A 15,951-nucleotide genomic window follows, 5' to 3' on the forward strand; every position below is an offset into this window, starting at 1 on the left:
AATTAGTGCTCCCGGGTGCCTAAGGAAATTTGTTTTAGGTCTTTCTGCTCCCTAATGAATATCTCTTTGTATGTTCTCCCGCCAAAACGCACACACACCTAAATGAACAAAAGTTAAATTAACTAAAACAAAAACCAGAAGGCTCTGACGTCACTCACCATAAGCACTCTGCTTCTAGTTTGTACCCTTATGCACATGTCATTCCCTCTGCCAGGACCGCCGTCCTTCCTCCTGTTCAAGGATCGCCCGTAATTTAACAGTCTAAATACTTCCGCCGCCACTTTCCTAGATCTCCCCCAGCGTGGCTGACCCTCTCATAAGTGGGGCCCCGTGCCTGCCGATAAGGCTACTGTTGCATGGAGATAAACCGGTCATTTCCTCTTAGGTGAGGTCTGTCTCTCCCACCACACGGAGGGCTGCCCATTCATCTTTGTGTGCTCAGCGTGCCTGGTACTTAGGAGACGCTCAGTACTTGGAAAAAGTAACCGAGTTCTCCATCTGGGTTGAGAGATCTGGTCTTAAGAGGATATTTAGTAACTGGTAAACTTTGAAAAGTTAATTCATTTCTATGATGACTTTCCTGAACTACAAAGCAACTGAACTACAGTGGGAGGTAATTGGCAAGCTCTGATTTTTTTTTTTTTAAGTATACAGTTGTTTCTGAAATAAAGCCCTCTCCCACTATACCCTCAGCCCCAATGGAATCTGGGAATTTCACTGGCCTTGAGAGGTCTACCAATGTATACAGACTCCAGTTCCTTCCACCTGCAAAGGCAGCTTCAGAGACATTAGGACCACTTTATCTCAAGTGCCTGGGTGGCTCAGTCAGTTAAGCGTCTGCCCACGGCTCAGGTCATGATCCCAGGGTCCTGGGATCAAGTCCCGTGTCAGGCTCCCTGCTCAGCAGGGAGTCAGCTTCTCCCCTGCTCATGCTCGTGCTCACGCTCGCTCTCTCTCTCTCTCAAAAATAAATAAATAAATCTTTTTTTAAAAAATAGAACCACTTTATCTCTCAGTAGCTGAAGGTCAAATTTGGAACTAGCACGCACGTCCCTGTTCTGAATTACTTATCCAAATACAATCCAGTTTAGAGATGTACTACTATTATTTCCACTTCTACAGCATCTACTAGCATAGAGCACACACTCAGAGCTTGGAGAACTTGCAAGGTCACTTAAGTAGTCTACGGCAGGGCTAGCACACCAGCAGCCTGGCTTCTGAGCCATGACACTGGACTGCTCATTAGTGGACTGGGGTGCGGCGGGGAAGACCTTCAAACACAGTGTGAAATACTGGAATTTTTATCAACGACAATGGAACTATGGATCAGAAAGTTCATTAAAGAGAGAAAGGCACAGGCAACTAGGGGACAAGTTCCAGGAGGAAAGAGACCACAAAAAGCCATTCTCATATAGCCCAAAGAATCGAAAGCAGAGACTTGAACAGATTTGTCCACCCATGTTCACAGCAGCACTGTTCACAACAGTCAAAAGTGAAAGCAACCCAAGTGTCCACTGATGAATGAATGGAAAACAAAACGTGGTCTATCTGTACAATGGAATATTATTCAGTCTGAAAAGGGAATGAAATTCTGACAGAAGCTACAACATGGATGAACCTTGCAGACATGAGGCTAAGTGCGATAGGCCAGACACAAAAGGACAAAAACGATACGATTTCACTTATATGAGGCACCTAGAAGCGTCGATTCATAGAGATGGAAAGCTGAATAGTGGTTGCCAGGGGCCAGGGAGGAGAGGATAGGAGTTTGTGTTTAATGAGCACAGAGCTGCAAAATGGGGATGACTGAAAATGTTTTGGAGATGGATGATGGTGACTGCCCAACATGGGGAATGTACTTAATTCATACTTAAAAATCACTAAAATAACAGAGAGGCACCTGGCTGGCTCAGTCAATAGAGCATGCAATGACTCTTGATCTCAGGGTCATGAGTTCAAGCCCCACGTTGGGTGTAGAGCTTTCTTTTCAAAAAATCACTAAAATGACAAATCTTATGCTATGTATATTTTACCACAATTTTTTTCAGTAGTTCTACACCAATGACAGCGTGGGACAGGAGAAAAAACAGTCGGCTTGAAGTCTGGAGTCTGCCATTGGGCAGCTAATGCCCTTAGTTCCCTTAGTGAAGTTGCTTTTCTCAGCCTCAGTCTCCTCTGTAAAATGCACAGGGCATGTGTATCCTCAGGGTTATTATGGAGACTAAATGAGAAAACACCTATCGTATATAATACCTGGCTCTGAGTAAGCACTTGCCCGGTTTTTGGACATCATTCTGGTATTCTAGAAAGTCCTGAGAAAGAAGTTGGTCTAGCAGCCAAACCTACTCGAAGGCAGGATGAGCTGCCAGTCCTTAAAGAAGGACAAGAATAGGCCAGGGAGATTCCTTTGCCGAGACTCAGTCCTCTGAGAACTGAGTTGACACCAGTCCAGAACACCACACTAGGAAGGAAGAGGCCTGGCCTCTGGACCTCATTCAGCCGCCCACTCACTGTATCACTAGACCAGTCACTTCACCCTCCTCAGCCTCAGTATTCGCCCTGTCTATCTTTCAGGGTAACCGGGAAGGAACAAATGGGAAAATTCGTACTAAAGGCTTCAGGGCCTCAGAAGCATTTTCAATATGGAAACAAGAGTAGGAGTATTATCATCAGAGGCCCTTCAGACCCTCTCTCTTCTCTATCACCCAAAAGACGATGTCACTCACCTTCAGAAGCACTGCCAGTGGGCATCTCCGGACCTACCCTAAATCTCCTCCAGCAGCTCCGGAAATTTCTCTCACAGAAAATGTCCTAGGGCGCCTGGGTGGCTCAGTCGGTTGAGCGACTGCCTTCGGCTCAGGTCATGGTCCCGGAGTCCCGGGATAGAGTCCTGCATCGGGCTGCCTGCTCAGCAGGGAGTCTGCTTCTCCCTCTGACCCTCCTCCCTCTCATGCTCTCTGTGTCTCATTCTTTCTCTCGCAAATAAATAAATAAAATCTTTAAAAAAAAAAAAAAAGAAAAAGTCCTTCATTCTCTTCCCTGCTAGGTCATGTATGAAGGGTTAGGGAGCCTAAGGAAGCTGCCAGCCAGCCAGCCAGCCATGACTGGGGAGCTACAGTGCCAGAAGAGGGTCTGCCTTCTCCACGGGGGGCAGCATACTGCTGAACATCCAGTCCCCCCCCCCCCAGAAGTGCAGACGATCCCCTCCTCCCACTTCCCTCATTACTAGGATTCCCTTCCCCACAGGACCGCAGCCATCCTCTGAAATGACTCATTCCCCACCCACCCACCCCACCTATGCCCAGAATACCAGCCAACTCTTCAAGACCCTCCACCTCTTCCAAGAACGTTCTTCTACCTTTTAGCTTTCCCTGAGACTTGGGTGTGCCCTGGGGACACCTATCTTAAGCAGATTCTATCTTCCTCTCCAGCCATGTGCCTCAGGGCCAGGAAGAAAGTGTCTTTCCTCCCTTCCACTGTCACTTCTAGTAGAGGACTTCCTCCAGAAAAATAATCTCCTTCCTCTTGCATCTTCAAGGCGTAGGCAATCCGCTTTCCCCCACCTGGCTGCCCTCGTGTCATCTTGACCTCGTCACTTCCCTCATCTACTGCTGGTATTTGCTTCCAGTTCACAGACTTCCTTTCTACCCCATCTCCCGTCATCCTCTTCAGTGACCCCTGTGTTCATATGGACAACTGTCATAGAGCTCGGCCTCTCCCAAGTCCTTGGCCTCTTCTCTGAAAACCATTTCCTTCATTCTCCGTCACACTGTTGTGCTCAGGCCCTGCACTTCATCACCATCAGAAACAGCTGTCTCCTCCCAGTCTCCAGCCTCCTTCCTTCTAGCTCCTCCTTCCTTCTAGCTCACTTGCTTAAGTACCCACTACAGTTCCGCTACCACAGTGTCCTGCCTGCTGGGCAAGCCCTGGCCTCTAGTACTTTCTCTCTGGGCGTTAACTCCCTCCGGGCCCCACCTCCCTCCTTCAGCAGCTTAGATCTCACAGTATGAAAACCCTCTTGCTGATACAGTCCCGCCCTCACCTCTTTCGCTCCCTTCCAGCCCCAGCACCTGGCAAGCCAACTCTGCTGGAGAGGGAAAAGATTCTTGCAGCCAGCCTTATGAAGCTTCACATTAAATGCATTTATGATCCCAAACCAGGAATAGGCAATTCACTCAACACTGCCTAGAAATTTTACTCTGGTTCCCCTCCACACCTTCCCTATGCTCACTCTGGACAGATGACCTCACCTCATTTTTCCCAAACACAAGCCATCAGGGACAAACTTCATTGCCCCTCCACCAAATCTACAAACCTACCAGCATCCATGCCCACCTCCTCCTGTCTCCTGCTATATGGATAGCACACTCCTGCTCTTAGCAAAGACCAAGCACTCCACACAGGCTCTGGACTCCATGTGCCACTACCTCCCTGCCCAGGAACGTCATTCCTACCATTATCCCCTTTTTCCTGCATCATTAATCAGTCTTTACCTCCGTAGGGGATCATCCCCGACAGCACAGACACTCTCTACTTAATCTTCATCCCAAACACACACACCCCTTTGATGGCCATACGTCCCTCTAGTTAGTGACACAATTTCCCTGTAGCCCTGGTTATCTATACCAATGCTTCTCAAACTTTAGTTGCCTGGGAATCTCGCTGAAGTGTGTGTGTATTCTGATTCAGCAAGAGTCAGCACTGCCAACCAACTCCCAGATGACTGTCGGTAGGGGGCCCAAGGACCCCACTCTGCATAACAAGGCCCTGTGTCTCCCTCCCTTATGATGTCATTCACAAAATCCCTTCTAATGTGGGTCCCTCCCCCCAGCAAAACTTCCTGAAATTGGGCTGGTCAGAATCACCAATAAACTCCGCGTTGCACACTCCAATAAAAACTGTTCTCTTTCTCCTCTCCCAGTCCCTCCCTGCCTGTAGCAACTGTGAGAGAACACTGCCTAGAAAGAGGAAGGCCCATAGGAGGCCAGTTCGAACACCGCTCTTGGCATCTCCCTCCGGATATGGCCCGGCCCCGGCCTCGGCCTCGAGGGCACCCAGCTCTCCCACCAGCTCACTGCTTCTCTGGCAGCTCGCTGGCAGCTTCCCCAGCCGGCTCTTCCTCCTCTTCCCGGCCTCCTCAGAGCTGGGTCTTACACCCTCCCCACCCCTACACTTTCCTTCAGTGGCCTCATCCATTCCAGCTGTTCTACAAGCAACTCCCAAAGCTTTAAGCCGCAGCCCAGAGCATTCTCCTGCCCTGCAGACTCCTGACCCTCTGCCTAATTGCCACCTCTCCCCCTGTGGGTGTCCTGCGCGCATCTCAAACTTAACCTTCCCAAAACAGAATTCTTGATTCTTCCTGCCCCGCTTCAAATCTGCCCCTTCTCCGCTATCCCCCACCTAGCAGTCACTCAAGTAATTAGTTGTATCCAAGTTATTACTAAAGCCAAAAACCTTGGAGTTATCTTTGATTCCCCCGTGCCTCTCCCCCACCTCAGTTCGTGGCCAATTCTACTGGTTCCCTCTCCGAAACCCGCTTCTTCCATCTCTGCCATACCCTAGGCCCGGGCACCAACCACTGAAGGGCCACGACTTCCTAAATGACCTGTCACGGCCACTTTAGCCCCTCTTCAACCTATTCCCCACACAGCCCCCCGTACGTAAAGCCCTTTAATGGCGCACCATGAATAAAATCCAAACCCGCTAGTCACCATGGCCTACAAGACCTTTCTTCCGCTAGCCAGCTTTGCCTTCTTTCAGTTCCACGAATATGCCCAGTGCCTTCCCACCTAGGATCCCTTTCACCTGCTCTCCTCTCCTCTTGTATTGCTTTTAGGAAGGCCTGAAGCAAGAGGAAGCAAGCGACACACAGTCAAGTAACTGAAGACCCTTGTGGCCGCCTGGCGCAGAGAGAAAGACACAGAGTCCGCCATGAGATGGAACTACACGGGAAAGGAAAGGGCCAGATCATTTAAGACCCTGTAGGCCCAGCAGTTTGGGGATTTTAGACTTTCTACTGAGGGCATTGGAAAGCCACTGAAGTGCTCCAAGCAAACTGGGGACACCATTAGACCTGCCTGTTGAAAAGCTCACTCTAGCGAGAGTGCGGAGAAACAGAAGGGCCAAGAGCAGATGTGGGAGATACAGCAGGCCAGGCCAGAGACAATGGAGGGGCTGGAGGTTGAATCAATCACCAACGGCAATGATTTCATCAATCATGTCTAGGTAATAAAGCCCCCATAAAAGCCCAAAGGGAGGTTCGAAGAGCTTCCAGGTTGGGGAACCAGACAGGATACTTCCGCGTGCCACCATGGTGGGCCCCCGACTCCGTGAGGACAGAAGCTCCTTTGTTCAAGACCTTACCCCATGTATCTCTTCATTTGGCTATTGATTCATATCCTTTAATATCCCTTGTTATAAAGCGGTAATCTAATGAGTAAACGGGTTTCCCGAGTTCTGTGAGGTGCTCTAGCACGTTAATCAAACCCAAGCAGGGGGTTGTGAACACCTCTGATTTATAGTGAGTCAATCAGAAGCACAGGTAACAATCTGGGCTTGCGACTGGCATCTGAAGTGGAGTGTGGTCTTGTGGGACCAGGCCCTTAATCTGTGGAACCTGATGCTGTCTCCAAGTAAACAGTGTCAGAATTGAGTCAAAATGTAGACACCTAGCTGGTGTCGGAATTGTGCGGTGGTGCTGAAAAAACCACACACACACCCTGCCTTGGAAGTGGGTACAGAACCCCTTTAGACGTGAAAAAAATGGCAGCACTTAATGAATGAACACATATAATTTTAGATTTTAAAAAGGCTTAACATGCAAGTATGAATAGAGGTACCACCTTCACTAAATCCACTACTAAGAAGAGGATGAGCTAATCCACACTCTATAACTGTCTACCCATCCTTTCCTGTTTCTCCCCACAGAGTGGGGTGGAAGGAAGGAGTGGGATGATAGGAGAGGCAGGATGAAAGAAAAGAAAGATACTAGCTCACAAATGAGGGCAGCAAATGGGGGAAAAGGCCAAAAATGGGAAGAAAGGGAACACAAGTTGTGCTGAGTGTCCAATCCACCCAGTGACGACTCTAGGCTGGGCTGGGATGAACAAAAGCCACTCTCACCAGCCTTCGCTTTCTGAAGTTACATTTTAACATGATTTATGAACTCTCTTGTTCTAAATACACCTCATTCCAAGGATATTTGTTAAATGAAACTACTACAATCACAGAAATTTCAGAGATGGAAGGGAACTCAGAGGTCATTTAATCAGGCTTCAGGCTCAGGATGCCTCTTCTCTCCACCTGTAGACACTTCAGGAAGATTTCATCTAGAAGGTAAAAGAATAAAGTCCTTCTATCCAAGTGGATAATTAAAAGGTATTAGGTTTTCAGAAGAGAAATGAAAAAGTGCTGGCCCAATAAATAGTGTCCAAAGATTTAAAATAATGGGGGGGAGGGGGAGGGCTTAGGTTCTCCAAGATTTTTTTTTAGCTACTTTGCCAGTGAGTTTTATTTTTAAAAATACACAGATGATTAATGACTAATTTTAAGCTGTTCATCAAGGAATTCGTTTTGGCAATCATTGTTTAACAATTTTTTTTACGGTTAAAAAAAACTCAGCTGTTTCATTTGCTTTAGGGATCAGCAAGATTTAAATTTCTAATTTCCAAAGCTACTGTATATTTGGCTAATTAATTCTAGCATCTGACAATGAAGAGCCAGAAGAAAGAACATAAAGTTAAAAGTCTAATATTAAAAGTTTCTAAAATGGTAAAAACTCCAGCTGCATTTTATTCTCCTGGAGTACATACTTTAGTAAGCATATGAAACAAAGATTTTTCTCAATAATGTCTGGTCTAAACCTTCGAGAGGAAATTTGGTAGCCTCGGACAATGTCAAGGGTCCTCAAGTTCCCTCGTGCAGTCCCCTCCCACATTGTACCACGTTTGGCCTATGTGCCAGTAGAAGGGATGGTATGTCACCTCCAAAATTAGATACAAAGATATCACACTTTCCATCTTGATTGTCTGCTTTCTCTCTCTCCCTCTCTCAGATCACTTGCTCTGGGGAGAAACTTAGCTACCATGTTGTGAAGCGTCCTATGGAGAGAGGCCCACTCGGTGGGGTACTGAAGCTTCCAGCCAGCAGCCATGTGAGTGAGCCACCTTGGAAGCAGATTCTCCAACCCCAGTCCAGCCTTCAGATGACAACTACCTCAGAAGAGACCCTGAGCCAGAAGCACCCACCAAGCTGCTCCCCAGATTCCTGAACTTCAGACACTGTTGAAGCTGTTACGTTTCGGGTAATACAGTACACAGCAGAAAATTCATTCAAGACAGTCAAACTACGAAGTGGCCAGCTATACAGGACCAAACTACTACACTTCCTTCAACTCATGCCATATACCAAGTAAAATTACATAGCATGACATGTTTTCATTTGGATCAGACCTCACTTGAAATTTTCTGTCCATTCCCAATCTGGTGGGCCTAGAGTATACTACAGCTAAGTTGCCCACAAAGCCCTGGCAAAAGCAACAATGACAATATATTAGCAAGTATTGATTAACAGCACCACTTCCTGCATTTAGATTTCAATTTTTTTCAAAAAGCACAAACTCCCCGAAGATTCACTGACACCCATCACGAGAACACTCTCTGTTGGGAGTGTTCACAGAGAACACTCTGTTATCATTATTATAAGCAGTTCCTTTTTTTAAGAGCAACATAAACTTGAAATACCTTCCCTCTTTGACTTCCCACTTCCACATTCTTTTCATCTTTCTTCCCACTCTCGCCTACTGGTCTCTCCTTTTTGAAACCTTTAAGAATACGTGGACATATACGCCCATATTTGTATTTCTAAGTAATCAAAAGAACTGAGGAGCTAAAAGAGCCAGTTCATGGCCAAATCTCCAAGGCCAGCTACATATCTGATATTGGTTAGATCAGTGGATCCGTGCCAAGTGGATAGCTGATGCTCAATAAATGTTAATTTCCCTCCTCTTCCTTACCCATCTCCCCCGTGATTAGGAAAGAGTCCCATTTTCTCTGGTACTCTGGTCTCTCTGATTCAGACTTCTCAACACATACCCACTTGAAGAAAAAAAAAAAATCTCAAGCATCTTGCATATCTAACAGCAGGGGCTGTTTGTTTAGAAGTAATTGGAGCCAATGAAAAGTGGGACTCTTGCCTATCATCTTGAGACAAGTTACACTGGGAACATTAGAAGAGTTCACCAAGATCTCTTCCAACACTGTTGTTATACTGTCTCCAAATTTAGCTTTCAGAAAAGGTCTCCACCGATGTTTCTAACTCCATAAATTCCATGAGTGAAGAGGAATTTAGTAACTGAATGCCAAGAGGCATAGTGGGATCGGGTGATGTGGCACAACGGATTACCTCAACTCTCTGGTTTACAAATTTCCAGAGTCTCAAACCATCTCCAGCCAAGGCAAGAACCTTCAAGAATTCAAAACTTTTCTACTTCTTCCACCTTCCACCAACACCCGTTTAGATCCCATTTGACATTTGAATCCTTGTCTTCGTACCTATGTGTCTTGGTCCCATATTCACAAAGTCCTGGGAAAGTTTGTACCACTAGGGAAATCTTGCTGAGATTTCAGATCCCCACTGTTTCCCATGGGAAATACCATGAAAAGTAAAGGAAGGAAAGACTCAGACATGGTCAGAAGAAAGCAGACGAGGGGACAGGACTAAAACCACACACAAGGAATGTGTATCCTTGGCCTTATTCCTTACCCCTACCTCCATCCCACCCCGCTACCACAAAGAACACCTTCAACATTCCTAATTTCATGTTCTCCTAACAGGCAGGGAAAACAATTGCCACCTTCTCACTGCTGCATGCTCTCCAGCTCAGACAGGTGAAAAGTCATGCTCAAGATCCCACCCCTAATAAAGTTGCAAAACCAGTATCAAACCTAGGTCTTCACACCCTGACCTCCTTTTCTTCCCAATATTCAATGCCACCTCCACAGTCACTCCATTTCTGAGAACTTCCATGTTCTAATTCTATTGCTCCAGGTTTAAGGAACATTGCCTTCACCTGTTTGGGCCTTTGACAACCAAGAACCTCTCTCGCTGCTCAGCTGTAGAATGTGGGCCATTTGCACATCTAAAAGATACGCTATAGTCTTTGACAATCAGTGCCCACTATCCATCCCCAAAACTTAAAAAGAAATGAGGTTAGAAAGCTAGGCCATCGCATAAAGTTCCCTCCTCTACAAAGGTTGAAATCACCTCACAGGGAACGTAAATGAACCATCAGCCAAGTCTCTTCCAGGGGCAATTCTAAAGCAGTCCGCCAGCCACACTTCTTCTCCCCAGAAGACTCACCTGATAACAATATCAAAGCTCCAACGTTTCCAATATTCATCTGTAAACTAGCAGAGAAAGGACACTGCTCAAACAAGCAGTCTGGGCACAGCTCTCTCTGCCACTGGCAATTCTGAACCAACCACGACCCCGATAACCTCATATACCTATAAGAGGGCAAGAAAAGAGGAGTGGAAGCCTGGTCCAGCCAAACAGATCAAGTCGGTGGCGCTTCCTATTAGAAGCCACATTCGGTGTCAGCCTCTATCAGAAAGGAACTAAAGGGGGCGGGGGCGGGCAAAGAAACAACTTGAGGCTCACTTGCAAGACAGGACCAAAACAAACAGACCAACCAACTTTTGGAACACGGCCCCGGTTCAGCCCAAGTTCTTAAGGTACTAACAAGTTTTTGCAACACTGTTACAGCTCTTACCCTGCCCACAGCGGCAACTAGGAACTGAGGAAGTGGACCATCCTCGGCTGGAGGCCCGAAAGGGCAGGAAGTGGAAGCAGAGGCCATTTGTGGGAAAAGGGAAGGAGCGGCGAAAAGGGAGAGGCTGGGGCGCCGCCCCCATTTCCTCAGCCCCGGGCCGGTCTCGGAGGCTTTCTCCCGGGGACCGGCCGGGGCCGAATGAGGCCGGCAACCCCGCGTCGCCCTCCGCCCTCCACAGCCTGCACGCAGAGCGCGGGGACAGGCGGCCACCGAGAGTGGGGCGGCGCACCCCACCTCCCCAGCCCGCGCCCCACCCCGCCCGGAGCTGGCCTGTCGGGGCGCTGGCACCCTCACCTGGGACCCGTCCCGCGCCGCCTCGGCCGTCCGCACTGGTCCCGCTGCTCTTAAACCTGCCCCGTCCTCTCCTTCGCCTCCTCCCGGGGCCGGACCCCAGCAGTCCCCTGCCGATTTGTCATTGAGCAGCCCTGGCTCGCTTCCCCACCCCCGAGCGCGCCCCCGGCGTCGCCTAGGCAACCCCGCCTCCCGAGAGAGGGCGCTTTCCTTCCGCTCCAGCCCTCCCCCTGGAGGCCACGCCCCCTGAGAGCGTTTTAGCCAATCCAAAGTGGGGCTGGGAGGCTGGGAGGAGGCTCTGCCAGTGAGGAGAAGCCGCCATAGGCGGGAGGGGCGGGCTCCGCACGGCTGCCCCGCCCTCCTCCACTTCCTCCTCCTTCCCCCGGCCGGACTGGCTGCGCGTGACCGCTGCTGCAGTGGAGGATTCGAGCTGGTCCGGGGACTCTGGGCGTGGGCGGGTGGACGGCGCTCCAGTCGTGGATTTAGGTCAGAGCGAGGCCGAACTAGAGGAAAGCAAAAGGGAGGGGCAGACCGATATAGAAAAACCCAAAATTACGATGCGGCGCGGGCGTGTCTCAGGGTCCAGGCGGCGGTCGGACGCCGGCCGGGGGCACCTGAGGCAGCGGGACTTCCGCCTGCAGCCACGACTCGCTTGGCTAAATGGTATCCCATTAGCAGTAACGGAATTACTTGACCAGTGCCTAGCAATAACTCGATCCAGATCACATACAAGGGGGAGAATCCTAACCCCAGGTTCCTTGAGGCAGGAAGTGCAGTAGGCAAGCTCACGGACGGGTTTTTCTCCCACAACCTGTTACCTTGCCCTCACGTCCCCACCCCCACCCCCCGTCATTGTCCTCCAAATCCAGGGAATTTGTCATTTTCTATCCACATAGGATTTCACCTCGGGTTGATTTTCCTAACTATCCGTCCCTCCCTAGAGCTGAATCCTCTCCAACCCCCCTTAACAGGATTTGTGGCCGCCCTGACCCTCACACAAAGCCCATGGCCCGACACACAGTATCACAATTGTGTAAATGCCTGCCTCTATAATCTCTAGGGATGGAAACTCTCTTGTTCAAACTGATATCCACAGCAGCTAGCTAATTCTTCCCTTCTTAATAATTATACATTAGGATACATGTGTATTATATGAGACGCTTTGTGCCATGATTAGATGGCTGTGTAAAAGCAACTAACAGCCCTCCACCAATAGCTGTATCAAAAAGCACAGAAGTTTTACCTCAGTCTTCAGTAGCAGGCTTAACAAAAAAAAAAACATGTAACTGGAAGAGTATCCTAGTGTTAGACTACCTTAAATTTTCTGTTTTATCTTTCTCATACACATTAAAGACTTATTGCATGCTAAGTATATGGCAGAAATGCTGCTAGGTACTGTAAGGGATAAGGGAAACAGGTGTCTCAAAAAGGAAGTTCCCTAGTATTTATAACCTAGAAAGGGAATCAGACCCAAACCTCTTCTTATGGAGTAATGATTAAGTGCACAGGTTTGGAATCAAGAAGCATAGGGTCAAAGGAGGACTCTACCATATAACTAGCAGTTACTTTAGGAAGTTCCTTAACCTCCGTGGGCCTCAGTATCCCCAGCTGCCCAATAGGAGCAGTATGCCCACTAGGAACTTGGGAGTGCTTCGATCTTGGTGAGTGTTAACAAATGTTAGCTTTAAGGGTGATTGCCACCAGAGGCCACGAAGTATACTCAACCCAGGGACAGCATTTCCTCCCAAGGTCCATGATACTGGGGAGCGTGTGACACCACCATTGTGCAGCCAATGCTGTGTGCAGCCTGGTGGAAAGGAGCTGCTGGAGTGATGCCATTTGATCCAGGGGAAGTTTAGACAGGTGAGCTGCCTGCAGCATCCTGCCCAAGTGAAATGAGTAGTTCCGGGAACAAGATCGGGGTCATGGACAGACCAGGATTCTCCCATCCCTACACCCGCAGCAATCACAGGAGATTTTCTCACCTTTCCTGGGGTGTATAACGGCCATTCCTTTGTATTAGTAACAGGATGTGATGCAAGATGATCTGCCTCTCAACCCCCAACCACCTGTCAACCCACCGCAACCTCAGTACTCTGAGACTCTGGACTTTACCAATAGGATCATCTATTCAGCTCCTGGATATGCCAGGCCCTAGCGGAGTGTGGTAGGTTCAGAGGATAATGGCAGGGCTCTTTTGGAGGGGCTGTCCCCCAGCGCAGGAACAGGTCCCACCAGAGAAAGAGCATTGGTAGACCCCGGCTGTGGCTGCCTCTATGGTTGACCACGTCAGGCCTCAGGATGCTCTTGTCTGGGGCGCCTGGGTGGCTCAGTCGTTGAGCGTCTGCCTTCGGCTCGGGTCGTGATCCTGGGGTCCTGGGATTGAGCCCCGCATCGGGCTCCCTGCTCAGTGGGAAGCCTGCTTCTCCCTCTCCCACTCCCCCTGCTTGTGTTCCCTCTCTCACTGTGTCTCTCTCTGTCAAATAAAAAAAAATTTAAAAATTTAAAAAAAGGATGCTCTTGTCTGCTGAGCTGCTCTTGAGGGAACTCTGCCTCCCAGCAGAGCCAGGGGCCTGAGCAACAGGAATACAAGATCCCCAGCAGGTCCTGCAAGATCCCTCTAACCCTTTGCAGCTGTGGAAAGAACATTCTAGACACTCCCTCCTTCAAAAGTATTTACTGAGTATTGTGTGAGTCTTCAGTGCCGTTTAACAAATATTTCCCCTTCTGTCTCCTGGGCACTGGGTAGGATGGAACTTTCTAGCTCCCTGTGTGGGGTGAGGCTATGTGACTGGCTCTAACCAATGACTTGTGAGTGGAAGGGACACATACATCACTTGGGGGCCGGAGAACTTATTTGCCAATGCAACACCCCCCATAGCTCTTGTCTCTATGGTATGGCCACTGGGAATGTTTGGGTGGTGGCTGCTCCATGGCCTGGGATCCTCCAATGTGCACAGTGCTCCCACTGCCAACCCGTGATGGACATTTAGCATGACCGAGAATCAAACCTTTGTGGTTTGAGGGCACTAAGATTTGGAAATTGTCTGTTACTGCTGCAGAGCCTAGCCTGCTCAGACGGATACAGAGCCCTCGGGTGTGCTAAGCTGGGGACACAGTGGTGAACAGCTCAGAGAAGAGAACTGATAATAAACCAGTAGACAAACAAGCACGTCAATAGTTACGAATTGTCTTCTTACACATTACTTGAGACTGGGTAGTGAAAAAAGTCTCTGTTAGGAGGTGACATTTAAGCTATGTCCTGGAGGGTGAAAAGGAATCCATCTTGGAAAAGTCTGGCGGAGAGGGGAAAGAGAGGGGCCCATCTCAGGCAGAGGAACAAGCATGCACAAACTCCTAAGGCAGAAAGAGACTTGGTCCTCTTAAGAACAGACCGGAGACCCGGGTGGGGTGCCATAAGCAGGGGGAAGTGAGGCCACACAAGGATAGAGAGGGAGATGGGAGCCAGATTAAGTGGGGGCTTCTAGGTGTTGATAAGGAGATTGGAATTTGCTGCAAGTGTGACAGGGAGCTACTGAGGAGGTTCAAACCAGGAGGGTGACATGTTTGATTCAGGTTTTAAAACGACTGCTCTGGCTGTTGTGTGGGAAATGGGCTGCAAGGGGCAGATGTGGGAATGGAGGTTAAGAGGCTGTTGCAGGAGTCCAAGCAAAGTGGGGTCCACCAGAGCAGAGGCTAGAAGGGTAATCTGCTCTCAGATAACAGGAGATGTGGGGAGACTGCGGGGGGAGGGGAGCAAGACAGCTGATGACTAAACCAGGGGTTTCTCCTGCCAAATCCCAGAGGAAGCAGGGGCAAGTTGGAAGCCAGGCCCCCCAGAGGTGCTTAGACCCCAGGAAGACAGTGCTCAAAAGCCAGGCAGGAACAGGGGAGGGTGTGGAGCAGATAGCTGACCAATGTCCTAGGACATCAGCTAGCATCGGAAACTTATTCCCATGAGCCTGCAGTGTTATCTAAACAGATGGTATTACTAGACAGGGCCTGACAAGCTCTAACAGCCCTGTGGGCATTTGATACTTGGTGTCCACCTGGATTGGAAAAGAAAGAGTGCCACCAATTTATGGATGGAAAAACAAAAACCATTCTTGCCTACCGAACTTTATGAATCTACTTAAAATAGCAAAACTAGGGGCACCTGGGTGGCTCAGTCGGTTAAATGTCTGACTCTTGATTTCAGCTCAGGTCATGATCTCAGGGTCATGGGACTGAGCCCCACGTCGGGCTCCACACTCAGTGAGGAGCCTGCTCGAGATTCTCTCTTCCCCTCTCCCTCTGCCCCTATCCCCAGTCACACGTACTCTCTCTCTCAAATAAATAAATAGATCTTTAAAAAAAAATAGCAAAACTCGATGGAGTTCACCTTTAGCACTTGGGTCATCTTTCTATTCTGTTTCTCCACCCCTCCATGCCCATGTGTTCTCTCCCCACTTCCTGTGATCTCATCCTATTCTCAGGAGTGGGTCTCGCAGCCTCATTCACATGCAAGACTAAATGATTAATGACAGCTCAGTAGGTGCCTGATTCTTCCAAGACATTTGGATCATCCAGTTGATCAAAACCTAAGGTCCTAGGCCAGTGGAAGTCTTCAGGGGAGGGCTGGAGATCTTTAATTCACAACTACTAGAATGGAATGATTTACCCCTCCTCAGGAAAAGGGTCAAACTCCGGAGTCCTCACCCAAGGTGCCAGATAAGGGTAGCACATGATTAGAATCTTCTCCAAAGCCTGGGTACCGTTCCCAAGCCTTCCTTTCTTGCAACTATTTGCTGGCAGCTACCAAGAAAGGCCCCTGGCATTTACTTATTCCC

At 48.9% G+C, this 15,951-nt stretch overlaps 1 protein-coding gene across 2 annotated transcripts in view; it reads right to left on the reverse strand.

The window, feature by feature from the left end:
- Nucleotides 1–11,285, reverse strand: part of RALB (RAS like proto-oncogene B) — a 44,513-nt gene extending 33,228 nt beyond the window's left edge. The window contains exons 1-2 of one of the 2 annotated variants that reach the window (XM_045869016.3): nt 11,126–11,275; nt 10,360–10,505 (exon numbers count right to left, since the gene is read on the reverse strand). The gene's annotated coding sequence lies outside the window, so the exon portion shown is untranslated. Of the gene's footprint in view, nt 1–10,359; nt 10,506–11,125 lie in introns of both variants that reach the window. The other variant, XM_045869015.3, reaches the window with a different exon arrangement.
- Nucleotides 11,286–15,951: the final 4,666 nt, after the last annotated feature.

The sequence above is a fragment of the Mirounga angustirostris genome, unplaced genomic scaffold (genome assembly GCF_029215605.1).
Source record: "Mirounga angustirostris isolate CCGP_5_RB_7025 unplaced genomic scaffold, mMirAng1.0.hap1 SCAF_3, whole genome shotgun sequence".
NCBI classification, from domain to species: Eukaryota; Metazoa; Chordata; class Mammalia; order Carnivora; family Phocidae; genus Mirounga; species Mirounga angustirostris.